Here is a 14,253-nt window from a genome sequence, read left to right on the forward strand (position 1 = left end):
AAAATATTATTTGTCCGTCTTCTTGGGTGGTTAATGATAGCAATTTAAGAAAATTCGAGACGTCATCGCATTACAAGAGACTTTTAACTCCCAATTACCTGTCAAATTACTGCACAGCGCACTGCATTAAATTTGCTTTCAAAATATATAATTTCATATGAAGTAAGGGGCTTGTAATACTGCTTACAATAATTTTATGGTGAAATTTGTATGAGCTACTTACTGGTACTTTCGTTAGCATATATATTTCGTAAATAAGTACAAAAAGTTTCTTGAAATTCTTCATGTTAGAAAAGCATATCGCATAACTAACACGCAATCATCATCACATCTTGATATTTACTTTTATATTTTAAGTATAAGACGCGACATGCAAGTGAATTTATTAAAACTGATTTAAATATAATATTTTTTGTGGATTTACTTAAGATTACGTTTTATTTATCCTATAAAAGTATGTGTGGACTATTAAGAAAAATAATTATAATATATAATAATTATAATAAATAATATATGTACCTACACACTTTCTCGTACGTGTTGAGAACAGTTGAAAAAACAAAAAAAAATAACTAAAAAGAAATATATATATTATATCTGTTTTTGTTTTTATGTTTATGTACTTGACAACAATTATAAGACAGATACTAACTATGAGTGGATATTGTAAATATTTTGCTAGTTATCGGGGTTTATCAAATTCATAGTTTATACTAATTTAAAGTAGTTTTTACGTCAAAGACTTTAATATATCTATTTAACTATTCGTTTTTAGATAGCTCATCATTTGAACAAAACTGTTTCCTTTATACAAGCTGCAACTTTAAAATTATCGTAAAAAGTATGAAGCAGGTTACTGTAAGTGCTAACTCAATTACCGTTTATAACTTGCCTTGTTTACTTTTCTCGAAACCTGCAGGCTATATCAACATTGTAATACGCGTATAATAGAAGAAATGTGAATAATAATGCATCAATTATAATATGCTGTAGAAATAAAAATTGAACAAATTATTGAAAAATGATTTACAACTATTCTATTTCTACTATTTTGAACTACTGGATCTATGTGTATAAAACATGAGCACTTCGTCAATGTTACGTAAAGATGAGGTCACGCCCGCAGGTGGGTGTGGGTAGGTAAAAGGCCATAGTTTAAACGTTTTTGTGACAAATTATGTCTTTCCTTGGTGACACATATCCTGTATATTATTTGTAGGGTTATGAGGATGTTGCCTGACAAATCCAAGATCTGTGTTATTATCTTCTTATTTCCATTCTTGTATAATTATATTGCATGCAACTACCTGATATGATACCCTTTTCACTGAATTAAGTGAAAAAATAATATTTTTCAATACACTGTAAACTCTATATAACGACACGTAATGGGCAAATTTTACATTATAAAGAGTTGTCGTGAAATGATAGAAGACAAATCTGTAGTAGAAAAAGAAAAAGTTTATTTCACACTAGCGTTAGTAATAACATTAAACACAATTCTTATTTGAACGCTATCCCGTATGTTATTTTCGCCTGACGACTTTTGCTACACGAGAAATTATGTATGTTATACTTATTTAATTAATATCTTCCGATATTGAGGCATCTTCGTGATAATTCACGTTCAAGCAATCCCAACTTGTAAACAAAAAAAACGTTTTTTTTTAGAAAATTCGATACGTGTGATGCAGATGTACGGTCAGTTTTAACTAACTTCGGCAACTTAAAAAGTACATTTTATTATTTAGTTGTCGTGATGGAGAGTGGAATGCCATGTAGAGTGTATCATTGAATGGATGGCAAGATAAACCAACAAATGCCGAGTGATTTCGATACTTTAGGGGGTTTCACGTTGTATACACACATTAGTAATATTGTTGATAGAATTTGATTTCATTATTTAGTTGACTTCGACAGCCATACAACGATTAAGCGGTCATAGAATTTTTTCATACCATATTTCTAGTTAGTACGATTTGTCTGTAGCTTCAAAATAGGCTACAGTTCAGCGATTACCTCTTCATCAGCGCAAATTTCCATCGAGCATTCTCTTGAGGTCCGAGAACCGGGAATGGTACTCTCATTTGAAGTTCTATAAAACAGTCAATGGTTTGAATGTATTTGCTATTATTGTTTGACATTCAACTGTTTGTTCACGATCTATTGATTTTTCAAATAAAATCCGATGAAATTAATTTTGACTTTTATTACCGAGTAGTAAGGTCTAAAATTAAATTTTTGGTCGATTTCTTGTGACGTGCCGCAGTGCCGTTGATGTCTTTCGTATGGACTATTGGATATTCAATTTTAGATGCGACTCATTTAGAAACGTTTAAGTTGATTTAGCTCTGTTTTTCTATCCATAACAAACTCGCCAGTATGCTGGTAATGCAAATGTTTCAATGTATTAAGTAGCTAGTATTTATTAATTTATCCTTTATCACACAAAGCTAAGTAAGCTGGCTAGCTAGTACTTCTGGCTTCGTGTAGACAAGTACAAGAGTTAGTAATCTAGTAAGCTTACAAGCCAGGATAGTTTTTAATAGGATGGAGTTGTATTTTTTAGGATAGTAGTAGGGGGTAAGCTAGTACATAAAAAAAAAATCAGAAGTGCTACAACCTCTTTAGGTCTTGGCCTGAAAATTCTTAATCTGTTGCATGATCATTTTTAAATCTAATAGGCAAGTAGGTGATCAGCCTTCAGTGCCTAAAAAGAAGTGGGTAAAATTAGGGCGATTTTACTATCTGGCTTGTGAACTAGCTTCATGTGGCCGGCAACGAGACTACTCTCCTGTAACTCGGGCATTAAGCTTGGCGTCTTCCACCCTACTATATTTAGTATAAGGACGTTTCTGACCAAAAGTCATATGTCAGCGCTTATATATAATTTTTTTTAATATAATAGGGGGGCAAACGAGCCTGCGGGACGCCCAAAGAGGCATTCATCGCAGCCCATAGACACCCATTTTTAGTGGGTGTTGGCCTTTAAGGGAGGAGTACGCTCGAATTTTGAATTGTTGGAGGCCGTCTCTCAGGGAGAACCCCCGCCGGTATTCGATTCCACAGTTCGCTAGTTCGCAAAAGAAAATGCCTTGTGAAACGGACTGTGGAAGATTTCCAGCCATCAAGGTTTTTCATTTAATAAACGCTACTGCGCTCCTAATCAAAGAAACAAATAACATTTGCCTTATTTAATTAAAACATCCAAAATATAAACATTTTTTTTTATTTTTTTTTATTACACAACGCTTCCAGTAAGGAACTACGCTTCATGATAAGATATAATTTGTACATCTCCAAGGTTAGATAATTTGAGGTCGATTACAAGGTTTATAAGTCTTAGTATAGGTACGTAAACAAATTTCTTACTAATGTTAAAATTTAACAATATCTATTTATACACCCAACCAGCGAGTTCCTGGCGTCGCATTTTTATTGATAATAAATAAAACCACATAAAAATAATGTTCCAGAGTTTCTTTCCGCTCTACGACTTGCGCAAATGTAAATTTGGAATCAATTACATTTATTTATATATACATTCTTAAACAATGTGTATGCCTAAACAATACAAGAAAATATGACATCACAAATTTAACACACATACACATCAATTACATTAGAACTTAAGCAATATATCAAAGCAACTAAAGAAACGGCGACAAAATAAACAAAAATAGAACAAAAAACTAATTATTAATAATAACTAATAATATAAATAATAACTAAAACTAGAAAGATAAAAATCACAGTAATAACCAAAATTAAAACTATAATTAAACAACTTTTCTGTATATATATATATATATATATACATACAGAAATGTATCGAAACCTTTATATACCTTTATATATATATATATATATATATATATAAAGGTTTCGATACGATAGTTACAATACTTAGAAATAAGTTCAAATCAATAAAAGCCTACAAAAACATCATTTATATTCTCCCTTGAGTATGTTTTCTTGTCATGTCGTCACCTCTGAGTCAATTTCCTGTTACTGGACATAAGAAAATACATTTTGTACAACCTTGAAGATCCTACTTAATGTACTGTAATTATTTACTCAATAAAAGTATTGTAGACGGATGACCTCACATAGGGGCATGGGGCAAACTTATTCCTCTTGTTATGTGACTCATAAAATGCTTTCCAACCGAAATTTTCTATTCCTTCGATTTCAAGACATTCGATTAATATTTTCTAGGAAGTATTAATCGAATGTCAGGCATAGTATTAGCTTTATATGGTTGTCATCCATATATTTCTAGTTGGCTCGTTTTCTAATAATATATATAATATGACTGTGTATAGTAAACATTTAATATTGTTCGCGTAAGGTAAGTACTTAAATAAATAAATGTATTTTTTGTGGTTAAGGCAACAACGATTAGCCTGCATTTTACGCAGCATGATACAAGTTATTATTCTCTATTTTTAAACCATCAATGGTTCATTAAAGTGTTCAACCTCAGAAAAAAACAGTAACAATCACAAAATAAAACTGCAAACCTTTAATATAAAAAGCTTTTAAAAATACCGGCACGTCACATTTCAAGCTAACTAGATGTTTGTATGAAACAAGTTTCCCGCCTGTTCTTGTCCTTGACAGCTACAGATAAAAAATAAACAAGCGATTAAAGGAGGTTTTATCCCATCGTCTATTAAATTGACTCCTTTTAAATCTATTTAAATTGGCCCTTATGCCTGTTAGTTAAATAAAATCTTGATATGAATTAATGTTAGAAATATTAACGTCAATTATGAATAGTATTATCTAAATCGTCTATATCATTTAAATTAGGTCAAGTCGGTGATTAATTGTAGATTTGGATCTCATAAATAATCATGAATTTTGTTTTAATATTAATTAAATTAACATTTTAAACGAAATAACATGTTATGAATTAACTTTAGTTATTATATAAGACTAAATGAATTATGTTATAATTTATATTTAGTGGTTTTTTTTTATAAAATACAGCAATGAAAGTACATGTAAGGATTTTCTCTGTTTTATTAATATTTAATTAAGACCGACATGGCTAATTGTTTCAATTAGCGGGTTGCAATTCCCAGCGAAACAAATTTAAGTGATTCTTCACGCCGCAAACTGTCAATATTGTTTGAAATAATACTATTGCAAACATAAATATTATAACTGAGTTATTATATTGATTGTTTTACAACAATTAAATTGCAATAAAAATGTCATATCAATTATAATGATTAATACCGGATGGTCAATACTTGGAATATTTGTACGATGTGACAGACTGTGTGTGTAAATTGTGACTCAATGTTCATTATAATTCAATACACACTAGAACAATGCTTCTTACCTTCTGAGAATATAAATGCATAGCAGTATTTGCTATTTTCATGTAATAAACGGTTTGGCTTGAACTTAAACAGTCATTTCCTTTTTTTGGCTCTTACCATAAACTGTTTTGTATCTGCTACTATTTCATAGCTAAATATCAAATAAATACTGTAAATCGCTTTCCTTAGAACTTTGGTTGCATTTCCGGCGTGGGCATATTTTTGTTCAGTAATTTTTTGATGAACTTGCAGTCTGAGAGTTCCCTTATTTTGTCTTTCTTAATAAAAAATGCCTAAAGGCAGGGGATTTTTAATTATATATAGCATTTTGATGCTTTTCAGTATTTTTTCAACAAAGCAAATGTGGTCGCCTATTAACGTGCATAGTAGTCTTAAAGAAAATACGTGTTAATGGGATTGAAAAGCATCTTTTCAACTAAATCTTAATACTAATTTGCAAATGGACTTATGCTTGTGTATTGACACCCACTTTGCCAGAAGGCACGCTAGTGCGTTGCCGTCCCTTTAAGAATTAGTTACAATTATTATATTTCTAAGAAAAATATAAGTGTATAGGAAACATAGTTTATTTTATTTATTTATTTTTATTTTATTTATTTGTATAAGTATATATTTTATATATTAAGTAGTAAGTTCCAATTATTATTTTTGGAACGACTTATTATATTATAAGTCTTTAAATTCTTGTGAAATTATCATTACGTTAACAAGCACACTTAACATAGGATGGAACGGGTTTTTGTTATGTGTTTTTTTAGTCTATAAAATTTACAAGAAGCATTTTGATTAACATTCTAGATAAAAATCGATGTTTTAATCCTATAAAAACTACCGTATCGTTATTGTTCTCCTGTCATCAGCATACAAAGCAGGAGCGCACTTATAACCATTGTTTTGATAACGGTTGACTTTTTACATCTGTATTGAGATTCAGTTTACAACATTACAATTCAATAGCACCTTTTTTGTTTATAGATACTGTACTGCTTAATTTGCATATAATCTATTTTGAATCTGTGATATTTGACAGTTTGTATCACAAAAAAACGCACCCAGAAAAATACATATTAAAGTTTTTGCATAATCTGTAGGTTGACGTTTGACAGTTGTCATAACACCGCGCCAAATGTACGTTTCTTTAAATACATCTATTTTTAATGAAGTTCGCACATTATATAAAGTTTATTTAGATAAATTAGATGTTACAATCTGTACCAGTTTAAAAAGAGTTTTGGTGTTAATTTTATTATCTTCTAAAAATGTTATATTCAAAGCAACAACATTTATATATAAGTTGCCACACCGCCGTCAATCCTCGAATTCGATCTTATTTTTAACATTAACTTTTAAACATGCATGCATTTGTTATGCATATATTAAGCAATGCAACGCAAATATTTAAGTTATACTTCTTTTGGCGCGTTAGAGAAAAGTAATGAGAGTATTTTTTTACGATGCGCGCGCTCACCGCCACAAAAACACCGACACCCTGATGTTAGTATAGTTAGCTATAGTAAACATTTAACTTTTTAAGTTATACTTTTTTGGCCCTTTAGAGAAAAATGACAAGAGTATTTTTTTTCTATTGCTGGTGTTGTTTTTTCTAAAAACGAATACTTAGGCTATATATATATATATATAAAACGGCAAAAGACATAATTTTTGAAAAGATTTTTGTTATGCCAAAGAAGTATAATTTCTAACGTGTGTACATAAGTTTTTTTAAACACGTTTTTTTATTAATATACGTGTTTTTGTTTTTATGAGCTCACGGAAATTTCGGGTTTTGTAAGTTAACACATTTTTTCAATGTATTGATACAGTGAATGCAGTTTTATATGTTATTTACTATAACTTGAGGTATTAATTATAAAAAAATTGTTTCAGTTTTAAAACAATGTGACCAAGTTGTTCCCACCAAAACGTACCACAATTTTCTATAAAAAAACGAGGTAAGTTTTTTCACCATAGATGGGAAAGTAAGAAGAGCCCTTGGTGTACAGTTTATCACTTCATTTCTATAAAGGTTAGAAAGAAAAGGTTAACTTAAACAACTATCCGTGATGAAGGATTTATAGGGGAACGAAAGAAGGAAAAGGCCCGTTCATCTCTAACAATCGCTATTTGCCAACCCTAGGAAGGTTAGAGCAAAGATTCAATAGCAAAAATGCGAAACTATGTTAACAAACATAAAACCATAAATAATAATACAAACATAGTAATAATTATAATGTATATTTATTATTATGGATTATGCCCATAGAGAAGCGTGGTATATGCATAGAAATGTTTGTTTTTCTCTATGGTTAACCCAGCCAGGCACATTTTAAGTGTAAAAATAATATATCGTTAACGTGCCTAACATAGAGCCGGTTTTAACAAGTGATTTAATTCCGCTCACTTGAAAGTAAATTCCCAGCAAATTGTGATAATTGCGGTTAGATTTATGTAATTATGACATGGCATGTGGGCGTTTTTATAGAAATTATTTTATACCTTGATATCATCTGCGCGTACAGTACTGCTTAATTATCTATATACATTAAAACGGAAGCAACTTGAAAGTAGGTATTGACACACAGTCAAAGGTTACATTACAGTACAGTATTATAAAAAAGGCCGTATAGAATGTTATATTTTATAGCGCACAATTGACCAATTTGTTTTTATACAGAATATACTATGAATCATACACTATGAAAAGAAGATGTACGTACATACTTAAAGTGAAAATGAATAAAGACTTTTATTTATATTTATTTATTTATACTATTGTTGTATAGTTTTTGTCCTATTTTGGGATGACATTTTTATTTTATTTTAAGACATATGTCTACTATCAAATCAATCAATATCAATCAATCAAAATACACGTAATAATTATAACTATTGTTTAACTATTGTTAACACTTCATAATGACAGCCGAGCCTCCTTCTTGTCAGACTTTAAAAAAAGGTGATTGATATTTTTTTGTGTAGGCCACTATTCATACGATTCACTTTGAGAAATATAATTTATTTGAAAAAAATATAAAGGACAAAATCACAGAGTAGAGAGATAGAACATAGAGGGGACAGTATATATTCATTTGTGAGTGACAGTGACATTTAGAAGGCGCGAAATTTAAATGTCAACGATCAATTCATTTATCATTTTATTAAAGACGAATATACTAAAGTGCTTTTCGTCAAATAAATGCAATTAAATTATTAAAAAGGCGAATTCTAATTGATTTCAAACTAAAAAAAATGTAGTAAGTAAAAATGTTGTGGAAGGATCGGTCTTAGAAATTTATCGAAAATATTTTATACGAAAGTATAAATTGTCTAAATAATATCATCTAGATTGCAACATTGTGGCGTTCTAATTTCACACAATACTCGACTATATTACCGTTACTCATGTGTTATATTTGCCTGATAAATGAAAACTGTTTATATTTAAAGCTATCGCACGATCGCTCGTTATACAGGACATTTCAATGGGGATATTCATGAAAATACTGGATACTTTATTTTCTTCTTTTTTATATCTTCGTGTAAATAATATTGTCATACCTTGAATAAAGAAGCGTCCAGTATTAAACTTGTATAAAAGAGTACATGGAGCCAATAAAAATATAAATTTACTACCTGACAAATTTCTGTAACAGTTTCGTGATAAACTTAATAAAACTTTATCAAAATCGCAATTCACAACCGATCACATCTGTTAATAATTATTTTTAAAGTGGTGAAAAACCCAAATTGATAGGATTTTGAATGGAATTATATTAATTATTATATGTCTTTACTTAAGATACAAAAGTAAATTTTATTTAAACAATAGTGATTTCATTCTCTATCAATGGTAGCGTATAACGTTTAACGCAACCTTTTTGGAAGTCGCATTAGAAAATTCATGTATACTTTGTAAATTAAGATCACTCCATATATATATATATTTATACTTACACTGTATACGTGCTAATAATAATAGAAATAAATAAAAACTGCACGCGACACAGAATTGCCATCGAAAGTTCTAATACATATGTAACTACTGAACGAATACATCAACCAACATCAACGTTTTTTTTTCTCTATCGCCCTTTCTCACTCTCTCTCAATCGGTCTCAATCGTTTTCTCCCTTTTCTGCCTCAAAAACGCTGCACATCTTCGTGAAGTTTCACTGGAAAAATTTAAATAAAGAATATAAATGTTAATTCAAGCAAATTTTGTTGATTTTAATTGCGAATATTTTTGCTCTATGCGTGCTTAATTGGCAACATGTTCATGTAAACTAGGGAGAAACTACAAAAACACATTTATCAACGTTACTTAGCTGACTGAGATAAAAACCTATCAAGTATGTGTGAAAAATGTTAAGTACACAAGTGTATTCAGGTTTTGTTCGATAAAAACAGGGTGTAGTTGAGGTTTTGATTTATTGGGACGAGTTTTTTAATCAATACTTAAGGCAACAAAGGAACGTTGACTTACGATGCGATACATTAAAGGATATAGATAAAATCGTAAGTAAGGAGAAAAATAAATCGTCGACGACCAATATCTCGCCGTGCGGCTTGATCCTCTTGCGTTGCGTAGAGATGTGGGGTCACTCTGCATCTTCTACCGCATTTACCATGGAGAGTGGTCAGAGGAGTTGTTCGGATTAATACCTGCAGCTGAGTTTCATCACCGTATCACCTCGACGTTCGCCGTTCCACAACAGCGCGTTTTTCAAGGCAGTTTTTGCAGCGCACCATCACTTTGTGGAACCAGCTGCCCACTGAAGTATTACCGAACCAATTTGAGTTAGGGTCCTTCAGGAAAAGAGCGTACTAATTCTTAAAAGGCCGGCAACGCACTCGCGAGCCCTCTGGCATCGAGAGTGTCCATGGCGGTGTCACTTAACATTAGGTGAGCCACCTGCGCGACTGCCGTCACATAAAAAATAAATAATTTGAGGCCTAGACAAATATATATAGGCCTCATTTGTACGGCACCACTAACACGACCCTCGGAAGACTGCGACTGAAGAAGAATAAATAAATACAATGGACTAATATAAAATAATTTTACTTTTCACTTAAATACACGTGACATAGTAATTTTGGCTCATTGTACAATTATAAACTAGAGGCCACTTCATCGTTCTAAGCCCTTACAATCTGACCTAAAATCAGTAATACCGGTTTGAATTGTGTAAGATATTTGCAATAGTATGTCACTCGACTCAACTGGTTTCAGTGGGATTAATTAAAATAAATGCTAGAATAAGTTATTTATTTTCAAATGCTATGAATCTAAATCGAGTGAGGGTTTATCATGTGTGTTGGGCGTGTGATTGCAACTCTCTATCCTGTGGTCGAAGTCTCTTACACCAGCTGTGCACCAGTGGACTTTTCTAAGTGCGCATTTAGCCTCGAGTTGTGAAGACATGCTGAGGAAAGCGTGCCTGACACCCATTATGTCGATGGCCAGAATCAGACAAAGGCTCACCTACTTAGAAAAAGCTAATACGTTTCAGATAAAAAAATACGTTTATTTTGGAACATAGGATCATCATGGTATCACTTATTCCACGTCATTAAATTCGAGCCTGTCATTAAACAGATCCATTTTTCCAGATTGTACTTACTTCTGAGTTTCGAGGTTCCTTTTTATCTTTTCCGTCTCTTAGTCTTGTTCTTTATATCGCCATTAGCATTCTGTCATATGAAATTTGTCCTGGTACACTTTGATTTTTAAAAATGTTTGTTATCACGTTTATGTCATTCACGTATAAAAAATCTTATCCGTAGAAGAATGTAAGGAAGCTTCTATAATAATGAGTTGTAATACATATCTTGTGTGTTTCATGTTTCCTTATTGATAAATAAATAATATATAGTTACGGGATGTCTGCGCTAAAAGATTGAGGATTGAAGTATCCTCGCCACTTTTAGAGAATTTAAGAAACATAAAGAACTCTTTCGTCTCTTTCAATTAAATTGTGTGTATTGCTATTAACACATCGGATGCTTAAGCAATGGATATAAAGTAATAGCCGGAAACCAAAACTTTAAAGAAAATATGAATGTTGAAAATTGAAAACATTTTTCGGATCCGAGTGGTCGGTATACAGCACATTGGGTGCCCAATACTCGGCTTCGAAAGCTAGGGATGCTTCGAAGGCAATGGTTTAAAAAATTGAACGCAAGCACGAATCCGAGTGGGCGGCACCGCTTCTATGACCCCGCTCCACTCGGATCTGAGAGATGAGTATTTAATGTGTTAAAGTAGTGTCCTCGCCACTTTTAAACAATTTAAGAAACTTATTTTAAGTAAAGTACTGATTCGTCTCTTTCTACCAAATTGGGTTTACGCTGTATTGCTATTAAGCGAGCCACATATATATATCTTTTGAAATTCTTAGTATTCGGCGAAGTCAGAAACAACTTAAGCCATTCTTTTGTTACAAAACAGCAGGTTACATACATAATGAGAATACATAATACATTGGACTAAAAGTGAAAGTATCAACCAAAAATGTAAAGAGGAGGTCGTATTACGTCAGACAATATTGATCTATATTAGCTCTTATTGCTTTGTGATTCGGTTGAGAATCGCTCGACAAATTAGAGCCGTGGGTTTTAAAGGTTATGTGTGTTTTGGCTTGCACAAAATGTGTTTTAATAACAGTGAATCAGAATGCTTAAATAGCTTGTATAATTCTCTAAGAAATTTTTATAATTTGGCGCGAAACTCGACTCCTATGTTTCAAAAACTATAGTCTTAAGTCAAAATCAAAGTTAAAGTCAAAAATCGTTTATTCATATAGCTAACACAATGTACACTTATGAACATCAAAAAAGAAATATACACTTAATGCTTCTAATTATACATTTAGTGCCAGTTTTCAAATCAAGGGAGTAGAACATTGCATTTTAAGGTTAGTTATTAATATGCTATATTAATATAGACAACAATGTAAATGTATCTTTGTACGAAAGTAGTATAATACCCATGACCGGCAACGCACTTGCGCTCTAGCAGTGTGAGTGTCTATGGCCAGCGCATATTATATGGCAAACTTATCTTCCTTTCCGAGGTTGAAAGAACATTATTTTTATAATGTTTCAATGTATAATGTATGTAATATCTCTTTCGTTTCATTCTTGTCTGTGTTAAGTTACGTTACACCATTTATTAAAAGGGTTTATTTAAATTTAACAAACCGCAACTCAATTGATTATGAACCGGAAATACCGATTACGATTATAATGATACAGTTTTAATGACTAGCTATCCTTAAGATGTATGTAAAATAAAACAATAAATCAGTGACAATACAACCTTTTTAGGTCTAGGCCTCAGATTCTGTATTTTTTTCGTGACCATTTGTCAATCTAATAGGGAAGTAGGTGATCAGCCTCTTGTGCCTGACACACGTCGTCGACTTTTTGGGTCTAAGGCAAGCCGGTTTCTTCACGATGATTTCCTTCACCGAGCGAGTGTTTAATCCAAAGAAGAGAGTCGCATGCTGGAGCTACTAGCAGTGGCGTAGCTAGGGGGACAAGGGCCCTGGTGCATAGGGAAAGAATCGGGCCCTCCTCCTCCCCTCTTTCCGCGCAGTTTGAACTAATATTGGCCTTCAAAATTATTGATAAGAATAAGAATAGAAAACAGTAAGTGAACTTATCCCTGGTAGGCTAAATCCATACGTCGTCTCTATTAGAATCTCCATGTGTTTAATAGAAGAAAAAGGGAATAAATAAACAACGAGGCACATGACAATATAGAATATTTATTATACAGATGAGATTAATTAATGGAAAAAACGATTTTTAACAGAATTCCCCGCCCAATTCGAGCGGCACGTTGCCAACTGCAGCCTTTAGTTTAGTGTTATGACGATACCTATGGTTTTGATACTGGGGAACGTCTCTCAAAAAACGGGATTGAACCAAATACTTACTTAATAACGCCCAAATCTCAGTTTGTCCTAACTGCAAGACACGAGAGTATTGCAGGCTTAAGTATTGTCTTGCTCAAGACTTGCAGGCTTCAGTCTTGGTATTGGTCTTGCTACGATAAGGCGGTCTTGGTATTGGTATTGGTCTTGCAAAAATGCAAGAACAAGACCAAGACTGCAAGACCAAGACCGATTTTGGGCAACACTAGTGATAACGTCACTAACCGTATAAAGAACAGTGAAACAACCGTGCCACACTGTAAAATTAAATGAATCGCTCTGTAGTCAATACTGTAACAACTAACACTGTAACCATTGCTGCTGCGTACAGTATGAAAATCGGTGATGTCATCTAATTTTGACAGTTGAACACTTTTACTGGAAACATTGATGAATTTAGTGTATCGAACTGTAAACAATCCAGTGTAACTGTTATAATCTCAGTTTGGACAGGAAAATTCCCTGTTCCACTGTAAAATGAAGTGGGTACCCCGTTGTTTAAGCAGTTTACACTGCGATATTTACTGTTTCTTTTTTTCCGTGTAGTAGCTCATTGTTTTCAAAGCTGAGGTTTGAGGGCCCCCTGAGCTCCGGGGCCCTGGTGCACTGCACCACCTGGCCATATGATAGCTACGCCACTGGCTACTAGGCTACCACTGTTCGTATATATAAGATATATGTATGGTATATTATATGGTCAAAGCCTTAGTATCGATATCACAAGCCATTACCTTAAGAGGCATTTTTGACTATATCTAATTTAAGATATACATAATTTGGGTTTGCTGTACTGCTTTCCAACGTATACTGTGAGTAAGATTTTAAATGAGAATTCTAGACTGTAATTCTTCAAAGTACTTTTCACCTCGCGTAAAGATTTATAACTTCCTTTTAAGAGCTAGGCGTGAATTGGCAATAGTTTAGCATTCCAAGCTGTAATATTAAGCAATGGTTGTGGG

General features: G+C 32.4%; 1 protein-coding gene across 5 annotated transcripts in view; it reads left to right on the forward strand.

Annotated features, from left to right (window-relative positions):
* Window positions 1–14,253, forward strand: part of LOC111000670 — a 66,154-nt gene that overhangs the window by 25,417 nt on the left and 26,484 nt on the right. For 3 of the 5 annotated variants that reach the window (XM_022270206.2, XM_022270209.2, XM_022270207.2), the window contains one exon: window positions 7,242–7,306. The exons of the other annotated variants lie outside the window; for them this stretch is intronic. The gene's annotated coding sequence lies outside the window, so the exon portion shown is untranslated. The remainder of the gene's footprint in view (window positions 1–7,241; window positions 7,307–14,253) is intronic. 5 annotated transcript variants of the gene reach the window in all.

The sequence above is a fragment of the Pieris rapae genome, chromosome 2 (assembly GCF_905147795.1).
Source record: "Pieris rapae chromosome 2, ilPieRapa1.1, whole genome shotgun sequence".
Taxonomy (NCBI): domain Eukaryota; kingdom Metazoa; phylum Arthropoda; class Insecta; order Lepidoptera; family Pieridae; genus Pieris; species Pieris rapae.